Source organism: Dasypus novemcinctus, chromosome 21 (genome assembly GCF_030445035.2).
Source record: "Dasypus novemcinctus isolate mDasNov1 chromosome 21, mDasNov1.1.hap2, whole genome shotgun sequence".
NCBI lineage: Eukaryota > Metazoa > Chordata > Mammalia > Cingulata > Dasypodidae > Dasypus > Dasypus novemcinctus.
The window spans coordinates 20681689-20704165 of record NC_080693.1 but is presented as its reverse complement, the minus strand read 5'-3'; the positions used below and the strand labels follow the sequence as shown (position 1 = coordinate 20704165).

The following is a 22477-nucleotide window of genomic DNA, read 5'->3' as shown; positions in this document are numbered from 1 at the left end:
GCTCAATTTCTAGGGGAGAGCCATATTACAGCTAATGATTTATTTGGTATATAGAAAATAAGAGTGTGGACAGATACCTGGGAATTTAATGAAAGCAGGGTAAGATGGCCCTTATGCTTCCATCCCCGGGGTAGGTAAGCTCTTGCCCCAAAGTCTAGATACGTTGAGTCTCTGGGTCAGGGCACCCCTCTGAAGCAAATAAGATTGGGCTGGGCAATCCAAAGTTTGCCTCTGTGATGCTCGTAGCCACAGCTAATCAAACCTCTTCTGATGGATCCATTCTTTATTTATCAGGTCATGAGAGCTACTGTCTGGGAGAGTATGCAGAATTCTGACACTTCAAATCGTCTGTTTTGATCCATTGTGCATTGATTTCAGAGTCACGCTCTCTGACTGTGGTCTGTTAGGGAGGTCTCAGGAGACCTCTCAGAGACACCCACCAAGTAAGGCCCCACGTCAACAATTGCAAGGTGCCTTAGCTTTTACCGTGCACCTACTCCTAAAACATACCATTTGATCCTCACAATAATGCTGTGAGGAAGAAAGGACAGCTGTCCTGGCTCCCATTTTACAGATAAGAAACCAGAAGCTCAGAAAAGTGTAAATGACTTGCCCCAGTTGGCACAGCAAATGCATACCACAGAGATCCTTGTATCTCACCTACACCCTCAACCACCTCGACGGGCCATTTACCTTCAACCTGAAGACACGCGAAGGTGCCCTCATCTTATTCAAAACAAAACTTCGTCCCTTCATTTTGCCCCCTCTTTGATGGTTAATCACCACCCACTGTATTGCCTTCCCTTGATTTTCAAGTTTATCTGAGATGGCATCCCTTGCCTCCTGTTGAAAGTGTTCCCCACAAACACAAGAAGTCTGATAAATTACGTTTCACACCATTCCCACCAAAGAAGTCACCGATATATTTGGCACATTATTTAACGTGTTTCTGACAAGAGAGGATGTTGGTTATGACTGGGTGTTGAGGATAACTGAATCTCCCTCTTGACAATTTTGCTTGTATGAAGGTTGGCAGATTTTCACACAGGTATTTCAAACTTCATTTCTCCTCACTACTCACATATTTCTGACGCCGAGTGCCGTGGGACTGGACGTATGTCCTGCGATGTCATCTCCGACCTCGCGTCTTCACATCAGGATGTCGGTGGAGGTCAGCACGTGAGGCAGTAGGAGCAATCCTTAAAGCCATTCCTATACCAGGCTAACTAGCAGTATTTAACTATACATGGACGTGACCGTGGATGACATGGAGATGTCTCCCTAAATACAAGCTAAACATATCCCCATCTCAACTTCCTTTTGGCCTGCTTCTAAAAATGCCACTTCAGTGCCACCCTACGCAACGGTCAGTGTGATAGAGGAAAAATCCGAGTGGGAAGAGGCAGTAGTCATAACTGACTTATTCTCAGTGTTTACAAAGCATGTAACCATGCAAACACATTGCTGAGTCCCCTGCTAGGACCTTGGAAGGAACCTGTGTAAGTGACGGATTCTGAGGCTTAAGGTTCATTAGCTTCAAGCTGAATCTATTCTGGTTTGGTGCAGTGCAATCTGGAACTAATGGAAAAGAGCAAAATTGACTTAACTGCACCAAACAAATCAGCTGAAAATTTATTTAGCCTCTAGCAAATCCCTCCCCTCAGTATTGAAAGCCAGAAACATAAAACAGGGTTTCGTTGCCAAGGGCCGATGCCAGGACTGGGCCTGTTTGCCCTTGTATCCATTCCCTGTCCTTTGCCTGCTCTGCTCCCCATGACGGAGGGACTGACCCCCCCAGACTGCATCTCCTCTTTGGCTCTGGCTGTCACTGGCCAGGTCTGCCTTGGTCCACATCATCAGCTGTCCCAGCCCCCTGGAGCCGCATATCATCCTCATCTCCTTTGCCTCTCTAACTAGGTTGGCCCTGGATTCTTGCTCTTGCTAATCTTCCAGATAACTCACTGCCACCACCTTGCAACCAGTGCTCAGCAGTAAATTCCCTCTGTTAAAATACTTGAAGTGTTTTTTGTTTTTCTGCTTGGACCTTGACTGCTATGGCCCTGTTTCCTAAGACTTTTTGGAACTGTTGATGGGAAGGTAAAGCATTGAAAATATACTTAAAATTAATTACTACAGTTAATGTAATTCCAAGCAAAATCCAAATAATATTTTTCAGAGGTTGACAAAATTGCGCAAAAATATTTTTTACAAAAGAAGGAATGGAGGAATAGGTGTAGGTCATTTGTTGAGCACCTGCTTCGTATGTAAAAGATCCCAGGTTCAATCCCTGGTACCTCCGGAAAAAAAAAAAAAAGAAGGTCTTGACTATCAGAAATTAAAACAGGTTACTGATTTCCAAAAGTGAAACAGAATGGAAATGCTGTGAGACTAAGTGAGACTAGTTGGAAGAGGATAAGTACTTAGTATGTTTAGTATGTACTTGTGTCATTTCACATCATGGGTTCTCTAATAATGGAACAACTAATTAAAATACTTTACTTACAATTTTTTTTGTATCAAAACAAGGTAAATTTCAGATGGCTTTAAGATTTAATTATAAAGAATTCTAAGGATGTCTCACAAGGAAGGAATCGGCAATGTGGACTAAAATGTATCTGCAAGGATGTTCCATGAAGCATTTTCTAATAAGAATGAAAAATTAGAGACTAGCTAAATGTTCAACTTTAGGGTATCGATTAAGAAATAACAGAATACCCATAGCTGGAATACCCTAGCCATTAAAAAATGTTTTATTTATTTGTATGGGGAATATTTAGTTTTATATCGTTAAGTGAAAAATAACTTAAACACTATGTACACCTATCCCATTAAAAATACATATGAAAAAATACTAGAAGACATATACCAAAATGTTTACAGATGTTTCTTTCCCTCCTTTCAAGATTAGTTACCCCTCCCTATCCACAACTCCAGCAAATTCATATGGAAAGCAGAAAGATGGGAAATCAGTGACTCCCCTCACATTTAAGCACTCTCATTTTTCAGTGGAATTATCTTACGGAGCAGATGCAGGATCTGAGTTACTTGCAGGGAGGTTGTTAGGTTTTGTACATTCAGAAGTGAGTTAGACGTCAGTAAAATCAGTCAAGTTATGTGGAAAGTTGGCCTTGAATTCCCCCCCCCCCGCCCCGGCCCCATTCAGACTAAAGACGCCTGACAGGAAATGATTTGAAGTACAGAGTTATACAGCCAGCTCTTTATGATGCTTGGACCAGTGCTTCTCAAACTTTAATGTGCACACAAATCACGAAGGGATCCTATTAAAATGCAGATTCTGATTCAGGAGGTCTGGGGCATGCATGGCCTGACATTCTGTATCTCTAGCGAGCACCCCGGTTCACTTTGGGTAGCGAGGGCTTAGGCAATTCTGATATCTCTTTTTGGCTTAGTCCTAAATGACTTTTGTTTTCACCCTTATCCTATGGAAAACAAGCATCCTTTTGTGTTCATTTCCTTTCTTCTGGGGTCTGACTGGTTTGTTTTGCTTTCCTAGGACTGAATATTCTACCTGGGTTTTGAGTGAAGAGTGGGGTTAATGCCTCGTGTGTACCAAGAGCAAATAGAGAATAAAAAATGCATGGAAAAAAAGAATATTTTTTATCCTAGGCAAATACTTCAGTCAGATAAAACAAAAAATATCTTTATGAAACTATTAATAAATCCCCAAGACATCTCAAATTAAACAATGGCAAGAAATGTTATGTTTGTAGAAATACATAAAATTCATTTGAGGTCAGGCCATTTTATGGTGTCAGCCAATAAAGCAGATGGGAGATTCCACTCATTTGAATGGGCCTGGGATAAAACTGTCAGTCCATAGAGCCAGGAAGGAGACTTGGGGTTCTGTACTGGCCCAGGTAACTGTGGAGTAGTTGGGCAGTTACTCATTGTGGGTGGTGGTCTGAGCAGTGAGGGCTTGGGATCCAAGACATCTGTTAAGAAATACCTTAGAATGGCTAAACTGCTTACAGGTACCTAGGGAGAAATGAATTAAAGTGACTCAGAGAGTAGAGCTCCACAGACCATGGCTAAGGGGAATGAATGTAATAGGGTAACAATGGTTCAACAGCCAATGGTTCAACAGCTCAAAGAAGAAGTATGTTTTACACTCTTTATAGAAACAAGGAGGTTGTTTCTAGATGGCAGGCAGCTTTCCTTTACGTGGTGATTCTGGGTCATTCTATCTTGCCCACACAAGGGGCATAGAATAGCATAGAAGAGATACACCTATTACTTAAAGTTTTTGGCCCAGATAGGGCTGTGTGATTTTTACTCATTTTGCATTGGCAAGAACCCAGTCTCAGGGTCACATTAAATGCAAGAGAACCTGGGAAATGTGGACTAGCTGTGTGCCAAACTGTGTGCCAAGCAGAAACTGGGTCTTGGTGAATGTCTTTGTCAGAGTTGATACTTACTGGGCGTGAACAGACAATGGCCTAGGCCCTACCCAAAAAACTTAAAATAGGAAGGAGGGGTTGGCAGGTTACAAATAGAAACATCCTAGGGTTCTTCTAGGTAAAAATTTTACATGCAGCAAATTGAGTGGTTAGGGGAAAAACAGTTCAAAATAATTCTGGGGGAAAATACTCTTTTAAATTAGTTTGGGGATCATCTATTTCCTCTGAGATACTATGGCTGCAATTAGGAGAAACTGCCATGATGTGATGCAGCAATGGGTCTCAGGTGCCAAAGTATTGTAATTCATTTCTTTAAAAAAGGAGCCTAATCCACACCAGATGTTAAATGCAGCAAAAGGAAGGGCCGCCATGTTGGAGAGTTTCCCAGACAGTGTGCCCGGGGGACGGCAGAGGTGTGCGGGGGTACCGATCAGCTTAGCTCCCTGAAGGATGGGCGCCGTCTAGCACAGCTGCAGCTCCTGAGCTGGCCACCTTCGTCTGTGTGAATTCCCTTTCCTCTACCCCAGTGCACTGTTATATTTATTATCTGTGTGTGCCATGACATGAAACCATTTGGGAAGCTCTTCTATAAGTAAAGATGCACAGACGGTTCTTGAGAACCTTGCGCTTTTCGAGTTACAATTTGATAAGTAATAGATAACTCTTCCAGGTATCTTTTCCTAACTTCATCAAGCATCATTGATTTTATCTCCAAGCTTCTGCCTCTCCTTCATTCAGCAATGGTTTATAGAGCAGCTGCTCTCTGCTGGGCATTGTTCTCGGCACTGACTCCTGACCCTTGACTTTCAAGGTTGTGTTCATACTGTGTTGATTTCATCCTTATAGTGCCTATAGCTTTTCACTCTTATGCAGCCATGGGTGAATTTTCCCGTTAGACTGATGAAAGTCAGCACACCCAGGGAAGGGGGAGGGGAGGAGGGAGGGGAACGAATGCTAGATGGGGCCAGAGTTTCTCCTTGTGGTGCTGAGAACATTTGGGTATGGACGGTGGTGATTCACAACACTGTGAATGTGATTAAACACCACTGAATTGTGTACTTGACAGTGGCGAAAATGGGAAACTTTATGTTGTATATATGTTACAACAATAAAAATTAATACAAAATAAACATACAGGGAAGAATTATTTTAATAGAGAAGAGTAATAAATTTCCAGATAAACACGGGGGAAAAAAAGGTTAGGGACAGAGCAGTTTTGAAGGGACGCTAAGTCGGCTTCCTGTGCTCTCTAAGATGTCCTGTGCATTTTCTCTGAGAGTCTCCAATGGAACAGATAACATTTGGGGAAATGTATGTATATCCTGGGAAAAGAGCCTAGTGACAGTCTTTTTCCAATCAAAATGAGGACTTCTCCACTTTTCCTGACACAAAGGGAAAACCTCCATCTCCTGACAGGTAGACACTAACTAAAATTAACACACAGCTGCCAGGTTCTTACATTAAACACTTAGTTTCTGTTTAATGTTTCCTTTATCAAGATCCTGATACTTCATCAGACACACACGGCTTTAGTCAAGGAATTCCTCAGAACTGATTTCTAAGAGCTCGCCTCCCTTCCAGAACCGAAGATGTTTAAACAACATTTAAACAAAACAAAACAAAACCAAAAAAAAAAAGAAAACTTAACAAGGATTTTTAAACGGAGATTTATAGTGGCTTCATCACAGGCTCATCCCCACAGAGCTCTGCCCCGGGTGGCCGTGCCGGGCTGCCAAAGCCTGTGCGGTTTGCTCCGACACCCTGGCCTTCTCCGGACAAGGGCCAGCCAGACTGGGCTGCTCCAGTGCATCCCAGAATCCTCCTCGGTAGTAACGCTATCATCAAAGGCGCCAGAACCATATTTAGATCATTAATACCAGTGTCGAGAGACAGCTGCTGCTATTTACGCCCTTAACGGATCCTTCTAGAAGACCTTCAGGATGCAATGGCTTCGGGGAAACCCCAATGTGTGGTATGGGAAGTGCCACCACCCAAGGATCCAGGAGCTGCTTCTCCAAAGAGAGTGAAGCATGCTGGCTAGGAGGCAAATGCTGCTGTGTGGCAGCAGGAGGGAATCTCTGAGGTTCACACGAACTCCCTGGGACTAGGACTTGAACTGGTTGGCTGTAGCGTAACGCGTTAGATTGGGTCCAAAATGTTCCAACGTAAGCCTGCCTCAGACCAACCAACTCACTTCCCTTCACGCCAGCCGGGGTGGCTTAGCTCTTTCTGGATCACAAATCTACCCCTCTCTTCCAGGTTTCAACTGTCTCTCCGTGGTAGTCTAAATATTGACATAATGCTCTCTCTGCTCTTTACTAGCTCTTCTTTATCAAGCCTCTTTCTTTCCAGGGCCTCGCTAATGAGCTGGTCAAATTCTCCTCAGTGTCTGCTCCGTTTCCCAAGTCGACCTTTGAGTGGTCAGTTAGGGCTGATGTCTCGGCACCACTGCCCCACTGTAACTTGCTGTGTGTCACATGCTCTCCTTTACTTTCATTTGTTCTGAAGTTCTCCCTCGTTCTTCACCCTTGTCACTTCCTTTCCCTTTGCGGAGACAATTGATCTAGAATTCGGCTGCCCCACTAAATGAAAATTACATAACCTTTTCTACAGCTCAGATTCACATTTGGAAAAAATCTTTTAAACAGGAAATGAAAGCCATCCAAAATATACATTTAGGAAAAAGGGTTCCATCACCACCCTCAATAAATTCTCTCCTATTTCTCCCCTTCTCCTCATTTCACTGCTACTTTTCTTCTAGGGAGATTTCAGGGGGTCCATGAGCTTGAATTGAAAAAAGCGAACTTTATTTACTCTGCCTGTAACTGAAATCTAGCATTTCCTTCACTTATGAATATATGCAATAAAGAATCACAGTAGTATTCATTTCACCCGACTGGCAATGGGGGCCATGGAACAAAAATTGTTAAGAACTGCTGGTGTAGACGGTGCCCCTTAGGTAGTGCCTGGAGGGGATTTGTGCCCAAGAATGGTATTGAAATGAATCAAAAATCTAGTACTGGCCTCCATGTATTAAAATGTGTTAGTTGCTTTTCTTATGTCAAAAGAGTTGATGAGTTGAGCAAGCAAGGTTGATATGGCACAAGAGCCATTCAAAATGGCAGGATGGCTTTCTACTGTGTCTGCTGTGGGCAGGCAGACTGGGATAACTTTCAGAGGAGGTTGGACTGGAGCTGGACTCTGAAGGACTTTTAGATAGGTAGAGTGGCGAGAGCAAACCATTGCAAAAGTGGGACATAGTTAGAGGCAAAGGAGAGGCCTTGTTAAGGGAGAATAGTCAACTGGGGAGATTTGGGGAATGATGGACAGACAGTTAAGATAGAGGCAGATGAAGAAGAGCTGTTATTAGCAGGATGAACTTTTTGGGGGGGGTATCTTGAATTCTTAACAATTTTAGAATGTATCAGGATAAGCAGTTAAGAGGAGAAAAATTCCACTTTCTGGTACTTTGTCCCAGTGATGTGTCTACCAGCTGTCATCATCTTGATCAGCATTTTGTCTTCTTTAGCCCTGCAGTTTAATGTCATGTTTTGTCTATAGTTTGTTTTTTTGTGTTTTTTTTTCTTGCTTATTCTTTCTTTAGCAGCACATCTTTGAAATTGTGTCTTCTATCTCCTACTCTTCATGTTAGGAAATAATACTTGGATTTAACTTTGTGTCCACTTGACTTAATTCCAAGGATCACTAGTTACATTGAAAATCCTATTTATTGTATAGGGTTGAAATCTCTGTTATTATTTGCTGGTGAACTCTTGAGATGTTTTTTTAATAAAGAAAGTTCATTTGAGACCATCCCAATGGTGAGAATCTTCCTTGCAATGCATTTCCATTTTGAACCTGAGCTTTAATTCACATATCAACTTTGGAATATTGAGAATGCAGAGAACTGGATTCCCAGGTCAAAGACTTCAATCACATTTCTTAACATTTTCTGTGCATCAACATTTTCACCTGTAGAATGAGATTAATAAATTACTTGATTATTTTATCCTTTCTAATGCCAAAGCTCTATGGTCTATAATGTCATGTAAAACCCAACCTTTAATTGCTTCAAGCTTAGCCACAGAAACTGAGTGCAATTTCTACCAGTCTTAAATGTTTGGAGAAAGAGTTTGACTAGATGGGCAATGAGGGGTTGTTGGATGTGTTTTGTTTAGCAGGGGTATGTCTAAAATTAATTTCTCTAAATTCTGATACCTCCACTGTTGTTTGTTCCTGTAGAAACTACCACAGAAATCTTCCTAAGACACAGCCTTCATCATGTCACATGATACTCCTCCACTAGAGAGTCTACAGTGATTTTGTCACTTTCTTCATCAAGATTCAATGCTTTCATGCCCTCATCTAAAGCTTCTCCTTCTTTCAGAGCTGTCAGTACCTATATTCCAGTAACCTGCTTTTCTGTGAATCCCACTGTCCCGTCTGACTGGTAGTCATGTATTTGTGTGTGTGCATGTGGTTGTTAATTGTTCTCTATTTGTTTCTTGTAATTTAATTCCTCCCTCTCACTGCTCCACTCTCCTTCTCAACTATATACATGGTCCTCCAGTTTAGGGTCAATGTTTCTTTGGTATTTCCTATAGTCTAAGCAAAAGGCTGGGCACATCTTAGCCTCTCAGGAAATTTGCATTGATTGATTGATTAAACATCACAATAAAATCTTAATAAGGGGAAATAAGTGCATGAAAAATGGACAAATACACACTTTAAGTTCCAGAATCATTCATTTTGCCAAGTCAGGTCATCTATACTTCTTGGTCATTCTATTTCAGCCAACTGTCTTTTTAACGGCCCACATCAAGACAAGGAAATGTCCTGAAATCGAGATGATGCCAAGCCTAGACTACAAAGACCACCCACAGAGGCTTCAGTGGAAAGTAGAGAAGAGCACTGGAGAGGGATGAAACGGTTCTCAGGATGAAGGGGCTGGGCAGATAGATGGAGGACCGCAAGGTGACCCAGCCAAGGGTAAGAAGGAAGACAACAGGCTGCTGTAGGTCTTGGGCAGCAAGAAGTTTACATGGATCAGTTTATACTGTTGGATTAATACTGTTTGGCTGGAAAAAAATAGTGTAAATAAGATGAATATAAGCCATCTGGTTGGTATATTGGTGCAAAATGATGAACAATAAGAAGTTAGGAGAAATGTTGCAAATAGCAAGAGATGCATTTAGCTTTTCGAGAATTAATACAGCTTTGTTATTTAAAATTTGGGGAAATTTACTGGGTTGGTATTGTTATGCTAATTACCCAAAAAGTGATTTCGTGCTTGGAGCATTTGGACTTGTCTTGCCATAATGGCCAATGGTCTCTAAAGTTTCTGAAAGTTGGGAGCAGATGATACTGCTTTGGGGACAGCCAACTAGGATGACTGAGCACATGCCAACTATTCTGTGTTGCTATTAATTAACATTTACTACAAAGTTAATCTGGCAACATCTACATATTTAACAGTATGGATAATCGTTATTGTGCTGGGAGGCTTTTACGAATGAGTGGTGACCAGATCACATAAATGCCTGTAATTTGTGTTTCTTTACACAGTTAAGCTGAGCCTTTACAGATTTTCTCTTTGTTGGGTCTCCAATAACCAAGAAGCAAAGCCAATGTTAACAATTTTCCGTGACACTGAATTAATCCTCTACACACAAACACACATACACACAGAGACACTTGCAAGCATGGCACACATGGGCACACCTTAAAAGATGAAGGTCCTGGATTTGATTTCTTGGCAACAGGTTCTCCATGCTGTCATGTCTTCTTAGTTCTCCTTGTCCCCCCCAGCAAGAGCTCTATAGCAGTTGAACTGGGGTTCTCAACCCTTCTCAGGGAAAGTAAGGAAGCCTGGGTGGGGTCTGGGCCTTGCCGGGCTACGAAGGGAAAGCTCAGGAATGCCTCTCTGGAGATGGAGATAAAAGGAATCCCAGCTTGGGAGAGAGGCTTGGCCTGGGGCGGCAGGCAGATGGGGAAGGGAATTTCCCTCCCTCTGGGCATCTAGGGAAGAGAAGAGAAAGGTTAAGTTTGGACTCTTTAAAATGCTTTGTTTCTCTTAATTTTTTTTTTCTGCATAATAAATGCTCAGTTTTTAGGAAAATTAAAAAATAAAATTATGTGAAAAGAGGAACGTGAACCTGACATGGCTTTGTAGTTCCACGTTTAACTGTAACTTGTCCATACCTAGACATGCACACACAGATAGCTCCCCAAAATGTGATCATACTATTTTGTAATTAACTTTTTAATTTGATATATTGTGAGCACTCTAAAAATTATTTCATATACATTCAAGGCCTGATTTTAATAATTACATGATAATAATAGTTTGTTCTCTTGAGAGCTTGTTATGTATTGGAGAACTTAAAGGGATTTGTTTGTTAAAGAAAGCTAGAATTGATACCACAAAATATTATATAAGTGGGGTGCAATACAAGTTTTAGAAATTTTCATGCTTTATAGAAGAAAAGGAGAAAGGGATGTGAAAAGCATCTAAGAAAAGATGAGCATTTTGTGGACAGATGTCTACCCCTATCCAGAACTTTTAGCACCATGAGGAAATGTCAATGTTTTTATATTTTTTTCAGGTCTTTGCAGTAGGATTTGGAGTGGGATAGTCAGATAGATATATGTCCCCAAGCTTCTATTCTGGAATCACAAGCTTGTTCCTTTGACAGTTTGTTTCGATATTCAGAATTGTTATTTGAGGGGAATAAGTGTCTTTCAGATTTACACTCAGCCATAAATAAATTTGTCCTTCCATTTTACAGAGTAAATAATTGCAAAGTTGCCATTTTCCTTCTGTACAATAGACAGGGACCTACTGAGAAGTCTGTGCCACCAAAACAGGACTTAACTGTCCTCCCCAAAAGAGTAGAAAGTGGGATCCATAGCTGAGGACAGAGAAAGCAAAAGGTGGTCTAGGGATAGAAGAAACATATAATCTGTGCCAGTTAGCTATTGCTGTGTAACAAACCACTCCAATATTCAGTGGCTTAAAGCAACACCGTTTATTTTCATTCACATGCCAGCGAGTTAGCTGGGAGTTGACTGACCTAGTTGTATCTAGAACGACTCATCTGTGTTTGTTTATTGTTTCTGGTTTTGCTCAGGTCTTCTTTGCAAATGTTCATTTTGGCGTCCTGGCTGAAGGGCTAGCAGTTACTCAGGGGAAGGGAGGAAATTGTTCTCATAGCTATGGCAGAGAGGCAAGTGCTCAAATACTACCACACAAGCCTATGTCAAACTGTTGCTTGTGTCATTGGCCAAAGCAAGTCACATAGCCAAGCCCAAAAAAGGAGTGGGAAAGTCTTTCAGACTGACTAACCATCTGTATTTTGTAAGATTTAGCATTGAAAGCCACGTCCTGGGAAATCTCTCAGTCCTGGGAAACCTGGGATGATTGGCCACTCTAGAGGAAGTGTGTTCTGACTTTACTTGGATGAATTGCAAAGGTACAAAGTGAAGTTCATGGATGCCAGAAGGGCTAAGGAATAGGGGTCAATAATTCAGTCTACCCCAGGATGGAAGGTGTGTACCTGTGACTGAGAATTCTATACCCATCTGTTGGGAAGAGCTTCAGGACCGCGGTGGGTATGGATCTATCTGCCTTGAACAGTACTTTAGATAGTTGGAGCAAGTTCGCCCTCTCCTTTGATCCCTGCATCAACCCTGTGAGATGGATAGGAGGGGCATTTTGGCAATCTCAGTTTACAGTTGAGGAAACTGTCTCAAGGGCTTTCAAGTCTTGACCAAAGTTGGATAAACCTACTCAGGTTCTTGGTAAGTAAAGGGTGAAGACCAGATCTTTTGACTACCAGCCTCAAATCCTTTACACACTTCCTAAAGAACAGTTCCTTTTGATAAATGCTTAGGGGTTATTGGATGAGAGGGTTGAGTAGAAAATCCACATCCCTGCCTTTCCAAGCCCTCCAAAGCAATGCTAACCCTGTTAGCAAATGATAACAGACGCTCTTAGTTTAAGAGAAGAAAGCCATTCTTTACCTGTTCTGTGTGGGGTGGGAAACCTTGTTATCTGAGTAACTGACCATAGCGAACTCTGCTCTTTACATTGGGGGACCCTTGAGAGCAGCCTGTGGGAAACACTGTGTGTGAGGGCTCTGACAATGGGACAGGAAATTCTTGTTCACTTATTCACAGCAGGGTTATAGGGGAAATCTATGGGGACTGAGTGACCCTAGGCTCATGGTCTACCCCTCTGTTTTCTTTCCTTCACAGGGCATAGAGACACGGCCCGAAGTGGTTCTATGTATGTGAAAAGCTGCGCCGGCCCTTCCTTTGGCAGGCCCCGAAGGCTTGCTCTAACTTGTCTGGCATTAAGGGATTGAGAGGTTACAGAGCTGGTACCCTTGTGCACATCCAGCATCTGAGTCAACATTTCAAGGAAGTCAAGTGCAGCAGTTGTGGTTATTTATAAAGCTCTGATGTAAGTTGCTCCTTACAAATCATTTATTACTATTTAACTGAAAGCAATGAGCTCATGCCTGAAAAAATGGCCTTAATGAAATGATGGACGTTTGGGGAGTGCTTCTCCTGGAGCCAGATTGTTCTGGAGGGAAGAGGGAGGAAGGGAAGGAGGGAGAGGAGGGAGCCTCATACTCCTCTTCCAGCAAATCTACTACGGTCTTACAAAATAGGGGGTTTTCGCTCTCTCTTCCAGGCAGCACGGTGACTTCACTTCGTAGCAGAGAGTTATGAGACAAGGTCACTGCCGTAGACGACTGTGACACGGAGTCCCCGTGACCTTGTGAGGATTCTCCTTCTGTTGAAATTGTTTTCTAAGTATGAACTTCGGAGTTTTAAGGAATGATCCTATTTAAGGGGGAAGCGCGTCTATGATGTTTGAATATGAGACAGACTTTTTTTTTAACTTTTTTTAACCTTTATTAATTTTTTTAATATTACATTAAAAAAATATGAGGTCCCCATATACCCCCCACCCCCCTCACCCCACTCCTCTCCCCATACAACAATCTCCTCCATCATCATGAGACATTCATTGCACTTGGTGAATACATCTCTGATCACCGTTGTACCTCATGGTCAATGGTCCATACCATAGCCCTCACTCTCCCACAGTCCACCCAGTAGGCCATGGGAGGACATACAATGTCCAGTAACTGTCCCTGCAGCACCACCCAGGACAATTCCAAGTCCCGAAAATGCCCCCATATCACATCTCTTCCTCCCACTCCCTACCCTCAGCAGCCACCATGGCCACTTTCTCCACACCAATGCCACATTTTCTTCAATTACTAATCACAATAGTTCATGAATAGAATTTCAGTAAGTCCACTCTAATCCATACTCTATTCCTTCATCCTGTGGACCTTGGAATGGTTGTGTCCACTCCACTTCTATATCAAGAGGAGGCTTAGATTCCACATGGATGCTGGGTGCAATCCTCCTGCTTTCAGCTGTAGGCACTCTTGGCTCCCTGGTGTGGTGGTTGACCTTCTTCAACTCCATGTTAGCTGAGTGGGGTAAGTCCAATAAACCGGAGTATAGGAGCTGAAGTCTATTGAGGCTCAGGGCCTGGCTATCACATGGTCAGTCCAGAGATTCAGGTCCCCTGGGTATATATTAAACCCCAGCACCAACTACAGTGCCGTAAAAGTAACAGGGGAGGCTTGTTTTATGCAGCAAAAGCACAAATATTCGTGATTTCTTACAAGCATCTTTGTCCTGGAAATTGTTCTGGTGTATTTTAAATTAAGAGAATGGCCTGTCTGTTTCTGTTTTCCTGACTGAACCCAAACCTGTCCCTGGATTTAAAGGAATAACCAACGGTGAGATGTTTAACATGGCAATTTTCCTTCATTGAGGATTCCTGACACATGTACACACACACACACACACACACACACTCAGAGTCTATTGTCCAGGAGGGGAAAAAAGCAACACAGCTTTCCATAAAATATAGCACAACAAAACAAAAAGCATGAGAGATTTCCAGGTTTAGCTAGGAATCTAGAACTTCTAAAATAATCATTGCAACATATATATACTTATATATTTTTTCATGTATGTAGATATGCATACACATGTATATACACATATATTTTCCATCCATCCATATATATGTAAATACATATACATAACAGTTTTATTGAAATATACATATACCATGCAATACTCATTTAAAACATATAATTCAGACATTTTTTTATATCCACAGAGTTGTGCAACCATCACTACAATCAATTGTAGCACATTTTCATCACCTCCAAAAAAAGCACACTTATTTAATGTGTTTGTAAAAATCCAACAGTCCTCCATCCTCTCTTATTGGCACTAGAGTCCTTTACAATGTGTTCTTGAAATTATTTTTAGCATAACTTTTCCAATGCTAATATATTATTAGAAAATTCTAAATTAAAATCAAGAAAGTGACCTGCTTCTAAAACCAAAAAATATTTCTTCCTTTCTCCACAAAGTGTGATTACATGTATCTTAGGCAAAATTTGTTCTTATTAAATGCTATTAAAGTTTTCTATATATATAAATGAGTTTTAACACAACCATCCCATTTTTTCCTTCACCAATTCCCATGTTTTACTATGGTTTCTCTCTTGAAACTTGACTAAACTTTATGAAAGGTATGGGGGGGGGCACAGATAACCTGTAAAAATAGAATATTGCATTTTCTTGTGAATTTATCTGCATTTCACAATGCCAACTCTCTGAGAAAAGGTATAATAGGTTTTTTTTGCTTTGAGGAGAGGGTATTTTTTTGTATAATGGCTAATCTTTTTAAAGCCCCATAGATATTCTTACATACATTGTTAAAATGCATATTTCATTTACATACCTATTGGCAGAAATTGGTTTAGCAGGGGACAAAGGGTTCCAGTGGGTTAGCCTCATCTGAACTGTGACAAGTTTTTTGGAATTAAGCTAAAAGCCAGGGTCAGTCTAGAGACTGAAGGCTCTTTTTGCCCAATTTAAATTGCCCTGATAATAGCTTGTAAAAGCTTCTAGAAGTGGAAAAATCAACAACAACAAGGGGGGAGGCAGAAAGAGGCCAAATTTTATTTTTCTAAGCCAGTTATATATATTTCCAAAGGGTTCAGTACTAGGAAAATCTGAGGAAACTATGTGTAATACAGTCACTAAAAGCCAAGTGGCTTTTATTTATCTAAAAAGAGTCCACTTAAGAATGTATTTTCCAATATAGTTTCTATTTTTGTAGCCCATTTTTTTCAACGTCCTAAAATTAGCAAAGCCAACCTGATCAGTTGCTCCCTAGAGCAACTTTATTATCACTTCAATGCTAAGAGCATAAATGGAGTTGTAGTGTTTAAAATCAAGCTGCAGGTTTAAAAATGTCCCCCAAATCAGGTAAACCCCTTGTGAAAGTCAAGTTGTCAGGATGTGAAGGTGAATGTTCTTCCATAGCTCTCAATTTCCTTCCTCTCTCTGTTTGTGCCTACATCGTTATGATGCATTTAATTAATAATGTGTTCAAGTTTTCCTCCTCAAGGCAGCCTCCCCTGTCTCCCCAGTCTAAAAGAGCATCCTTCATTTTGCCCCATCCCCTTAATGTGCTTCATCGTTCATCATTCTAGTTATCCATAGCTACATTTTACATTAACTTGTTTTCTGCCTGTCCTACTGGATGTAACCTCTGGGAAGGTAGGGAAATGGCTGCTTCCAGTGTCTAGAACTGTGCTTGGCATATACTAGGAGCTCGAAAAATATTTATTGAGTGTGTGTGTGTGTTTGGGGGGGGGGGGGCGGCGGGAAATCTCATAGCTTTGTTTGAAGAACAGATTTTAAGGGGACAGGAGTCAATGTGGGAAAGCCATTGAGAAGTTATGGCAGTCCAGGCATGAAATGATGGTAGCTAGAGTGCAAGTGGTGGCAGTAGAGAGAAGTGGGAGATGATTTCAACGAGATTTGGCATGTAAAATGAGCAAGACTGGGTGATGGACTCGCTCTGAAGAACCAGACAGGGGAGGTGTCAGGGCCCTTGTCTTTTCACAGAGCAGAAGCCACCTCCCCAGAGCTTCCCCTTGCCTCTTGTCTTAGTTCCCAGGGCTGCTGTGGCAAACATGGCACACGGGTTGGCTCGAAACAGGAATTCATTGTCTCACGGTTTTGGAGGCTGGAAGTCCACCATCAAGGTTGTGTGCTCTCCAATGCTTGTAGTGTTCCGGTGGCGGCTCAGTGCCAGCCTCTGCCTGCCTCTCTCTGTCTCCTCCTCTGGTTTCTACTAACGACATCTGAATCTCCTCAGATTACAAGGACTGCAGTCACATTGGATTAAGGTCCATCCAGATTCAATTTGGTCTCACCTTGACTGATAACATCTGCAAAGGTCCTTCACGAATTGGTTCACACCCCCAGGACCAGGAGTTAGGACATGATCGTATCTTTTGGGGAACATGATTTAATCCCCGATACCCTCCCCACCCCCCCACCCCCACTTCTCTTCCTCTTCTCTCTCCTGTCCATTGGCCTTGACCTGAACTATTACAGTGTCTTAATTCTTTTTAAAATTCATTGTAAACTTTATTTTTAGAGAAGCTTTAGATTACAGGAAAGTTACATCAAAAGTTAGTGGATTCCCATATAACCCCCCCTCCCATACACATTTTCCCCCATTATTCACATCTGACATTAGTGAGGTACATTTGTGACAATCGGTGAACCAAATTAAAGCACTGCTACTAATCAACATCTATAGGTTATGGTTTACACTTTGTGCCGTACAGTTTTATAGGCTTTGACAAATATATGTCACGTATCCGTCATTGCAGTTTCATACAGGACAATTCCAATGAGCTAAAAATGCCCTGTGTTCCACCTAGCCATCCCTCCCCCTCCTCTTGAACCTCTGGTTACTACTGCCTTTATATCTTAATTCTAATCTCTGCTCCATTAACCATTCACTGGCCAATGCAGTCTGAAATTGTGTACTGTTTATTGCAAAAACCATTCACCTGACAGTAAGCATTCAATTCCATTGAATGTTTATTGGGTACCCACAGCAAATGCAGATAATTGTACTAACTAATGCGAGGTTAGTCATCTTTATTTAGCATTTTACTATTTGTCATGTTAAGGAAGGATCCTTTTATTTCTCACTTTCACTTCTACTCTTACTAGTTTTCCACATTAATTTTAATGATCATCTTACCCCTGTTTGAAAAAAAAAAGCGTGTGATGCATTTACTTATTAGATTTCTTCTTAATATTTCACTTTGTATCCTTTAGTTAAATCCTACTTAGTTAAGGAAGAATATCCTTTTAATATTTGGATGAATTCTTTTCCTGAGTATTTTATTGAGAATATTTTTAACCTAATATATTCTATTAGCCTATAATTTCTCTTTTATGCTACAGTACTTAGCTTTTTTAAAAAAAAAAAAAAACTAAGGCAATATGTCAGGATCCTAAAGAGTTTATATATTTTTGAAAGGTTTGTTCCTTGATGGATTAGCTCTTACCTTGATCCTTGTTATATTGTAATTCTTTGAAAACCTTCTCAATTATTTCCACAATTAGTAGCCTGTTTAGGTTTTCGGGTTTGGGAGAAAGTCATTTTAGTAATTTTACTTTTTATATAATTTCATCAGAAGATAGAAATTTCATGGATTGATTGTAATATGATATGTACTCTGGACTTCCTTGTTGTTTACTTTATTTCTTGATTCTAATGTTACTTTCTTTAGTTTTGCTTCCTTTTTCCTGATTAGACTTTGCAGAAGTTTGCCAGTTTTATGGTTTATTGTCCCCTAAGATCAAATCTGTTGATTTCTTTATCACTTCTTTTCAATTTCTATTTTCAAATAAATTAGTTATATTTTTATCTTTAGTAATGAAAGTATTTAGGGCTACAAATTTTCCTTTGATTATAGCTTCCACTGCTATACATATTTTGGTATGATGTGTTCTTTTCTTTCTTATCTAGCTAGATTGTAATTTCAATTTTGATATCCTATTTCTTTGATCCAAGGTTTATTTAGGAGAGTGTTTCTTAATTTCCAAGGAGTGAGGGCTTTTTTTAGTCATATTTTTATTTTTTATTTCTGATTTTTTAGATTATGATCAGAGAATATAGCCTGAAAACTCTCTGCTTCTTTGAATTTGTTAAGCTTTTCTTTGTGGCCAAGCATGTAATTGATTTCTGTAAAGAATTCATGGACATGAAGAAAAACATATATATCTTTATGTGTTGCTCAATTATTTTATGTCCTGACTTGTTTTTTGTATGCCAGAACTGTCTGATTTTGAAAGAGGTATATTAAAATTTCCCAAGATCATTTTTTTAAAATCACAGTTTCTTTGAATCTCTAATAGTAATATTACATACTTAGGTGCTATATTTTTACAGGACATGCAGGTTTATGATCATTGTTTCTTCTTCATAAATTGTCTTTTATTATTACACAGTGTTCCTTTTTATTTTGTTTAGTGCTTTTAACCTCAAGTTCCAACCCTGTCTGATATTAATATTGTCATTCCTGCTTTCTTTTTGTTAGCATTTGCTTGACATCTCTTTGCTCATCCCTTTATTTTCAACATTTCTTTTCCATTTGTAAGAGGGTTCCTTATAAACAACATATATCTGGGTTTTGTTTTTTTTAACACTATGACAGTCTCAGTTATTTAATGAGCTAATTCATCCTGTTCACATTTCATTAAACATATAATACTTAATTTCATTACACCCATCTTTATGTTTGCTATTTATTTTATTTTGTGATTCTTTATTTTTAATTTTGGCTGACTTTATTGTATTTTTTTCTTATCGTTTGAAAATTCTGTGGCACTTTTCCATTCTGCTAAAAGTTTCCTTTCACTGCTTGACTTTTACAATCAAACATATATTTTACTCTATTATATAAAAGCATGAAAATCTTACTTTTTCTAAGATGCTTTGTTTCTCAACTTCTTCCTCAACACTAATTAGAATATTTTTTGTTTTCTCCCTATCCCTGTGGTCTCTAATTCCCAGGTTCTAAGGGAGTTGAGTACTTTTAGTTCCAGATCAGTATTGGATTTTTCCATTTTCAAGAATCCTTATTTATTTGTTTCTGGTATTATAACAGACCATATTATGAAGGCCAGTCCTCTTCTGGAACCTAAAAATTTTGGAGAACATGCTCATTGAAACCTCCTCTCAATAGCACCAAAGAAATAACAAGATAGGAAGGGATTACAAGGTCACCATCTAAAAGGAAGTAGGAGCTGGCAGAGGTGAGCAGAACCCTGAAGCAGCTCTGGTCCTGTGAGAATTAGAAAACAGGCAAACCTGCTTTGATTGAAAATGGAAACTATGAAACAAGAACAAAAGCCCAAGAGGCTTCTCAAAGTGGGAATCTAAAAGAAAAGCCTTCCATCATGAAACAAGGATCCTAGAGAGTCAGACCCGTAGGGGAAAGTAATCAGATGCAAACTTTCCAATCTACTCCCATTCCCAGGGGACTATGGAGAAAAGTTGTTTGCTAGTTTTGTTTATTTGGCACTAGGAAGAACAGAGGGAAATTAAATCTTAGGAAGTTAAAACCACAAGTTTTCCCTTTGTGTCGTTTGCCAGATACATACAAAACTCATGCTGGTCCAAAACAGATTGATCACTGGGAAGTGGATGTGGCTCAAACAGTCGGGTGCCTGCCTACCACATGAGAGGTCCTGGTTTGGTTCCCTTGTGCCTCCTAAAGAGGAAGAGCAAGGCAGTGAGCTGGCGTGACAAGATGATGCAACAAGGAAAACACAATGAGAGACACAACAAGCAGGCAACAGAGGTGGCTCAAGTGGTTGGGTGTCTGCCTCCCACATGGGAGTCCCTGGGTTCAATTCCTGGTGCCTCCTAAAAAGAAGACAAGCACACAGCAAACAGACACAAAGAACAAGGAGTGAGCACAAACAAAGAAGGGGGGAGGAGATATAAATTGTAAAAACAAACCAAAAAATCCCCCAACTTGATCACTATTCATTTTTAAATCATCCAGAACTGGTAGAGTCCCCAGGAATCTTACTGAAGCAAAAGCATAGTTTCTCTTCTTCCCTGCTTCAAAGAAGCTCCACGATAATTTTTTAAAGAGGAATTGAGTGGGCAAGAAGCAGCAAAACCATCTGGCAACACAGACTCGTATATATTTACATATGGGAATCACTGGGCACAGATTATAAAATAACTTTATTTTAAGTGTTTAAAGAGAAAAGACTAGAAATAGCTCCTGGGAATAAAAAACTCTAAAAACCTGACTTAGCAATTTTGCTAACAAACAAAATAGAAGTTCTAGAAACTAAAAAAAAAAAAAGTAAAATAATTGAAATAAAATAGTAAATCAATGAGTTTAATAGCAGATTAGATAGGACTTAACAAAGAATTAGTGAACTGGATTATTAATTAGATTTTAGAGTAGGCCAACACAGTGGTACCAGCAAAACTAGTATATGAAATAACAAACAAAAAAATAAAAAGAAGGAAAAGGAAAGAATGATGGGGGAGGGAGGAGGGAGGGAGGGGTGGGGGAAGGGCTGGGGAAGGAGAAAGAGAAAAAAAATTCCTATTTTCCCCAAGAGGAACAACAGATAAGTCAATTGGGTAGGATAAGCTGCAGTGAAAAAATTGATGCCCAAAATTCAGTGGCTTAAGCACAGTAAAGGTTGCTATTTATTTATTTTTTCCTCATATGTTTTGGAGGAGGCATGTCTGTTTCGTTTTTTAAAAACTAAATTCAGAAGTGCTAGCTATCCTTTTGGTTATTGGTAAAAACTAGTAACGGCTCCAGAAAGCTGCAAAGGAGGCTAGAAAATGTAGTCTCTAGCTGGTAGTCATTTCTCAGTTTATTTATTTATTTAATTTTAAAAACAGATTTATTTCTTTCCCCCTCCCCCAGTGTCTGCTCTCTGTGTCCACTTGCTGTGTGTTCTGCACCCTCTTGCATTATCTGGTGGCACTGGGAAACCACGTTTCTTTTTTTTTTGTTGTTGCATCATCTTGTTGCATCAGCTCTCCATGTGTGCAGTGCCACTCCTTGGGGGGCTGTGCTTTTTTCACACAGGGAGGCTCTCCTTCTAGGGCGCACTACCTGCGCGAGGGGCTCCCCTATGCAGGGGACAGCCCTGCGTGGCACGGCACTCCTTGCGCTCATCAGCACTGCACGTGGGCCAGCTCACCACACGGGTCAGGAGGCCCTGGGTTTGACCCCTGGACCCTCCATATGGTAGACGGACACGCTGTCAGTTGAGCCACGTCTGCTTCCCCATTTCTCAGTTTAAACAGTATACTAGGCAAGGGAAACTTGGGTGTGGTTGACAGCTAGTCATGTTTGTTTAACCAGGAGGTAAGAACATACAGGAAACCTAGTCTCAGAAAATCCCCTCATGTATAGTAGAGAATAATATTGAAAGGGATATGACAGATACTGGGATTGTTTTTTTAAATAATTAGAGAGCACTGTACACTCACAAAAGTGAACAAGTCCACATGTATAGTTCAATGAATTACCACAAAATGAAAATACCCATGCAAATGCCACCCAGATCAGGAAACAGAGTCTTGCGAGTATCCAAAAAGCCCTACTTGTGAGCCTCTTCCAGTCACCAAGCTGACCTTTCTCCGCAAAGATAACCACTGTCTTTTTTTCCATGTCCCCCCATTCACAATTCAGACCTGGCACAAGGCCTGGGCTGAGGGGTATCTGGGTGGGCTCACTCTGCTCCTTTTTTCTATACAGTCAGTGCAAGCACACAGCCTGTGGTAACACCAGGAGGCCAGATAACCACTATCTTGACATAAAATGCCTCAGATTATAAGCCCCCTCTTGATATAGATGTGGAGGGGACACAACCATTCCAAGGTCCACAGGATGGAGGAATAGCGTAGGGATTAGAGTGGACTTACTGATATTCTGTTCATGAACTATTGTGATTAGTAATTAAAGAAAATGTGGCATTGGTGTGGAGAAAGTGGCCATGGTGGCTGCTGGGGGCAGGGAGTGGGAGGAAGAGATGAGATGTGGGGGCATTTTCGGGACTTGGAGTTGCCCTGGGTGGTGCTGCAG

General features: G+C 40.6%; 1 non-coding gene across 1 annotated transcript; it reads right to left on the bottom strand.

Moving 5' to 3' along the window:
• Positions 1-22059: 22059 nt before the first annotated feature.
• Positions 22060-22189, bottom strand: LOC111761830 (small nucleolar RNA SNORA51). Its single transcript, XR_002795076.1, has one exon. It is a non-coding gene; the product is annotated as a small nucleolar RNA SNORA51 (small nucleolar RNA).
• Between the last annotated feature and the right edge of the window lie 288 nt (positions 22190-22477).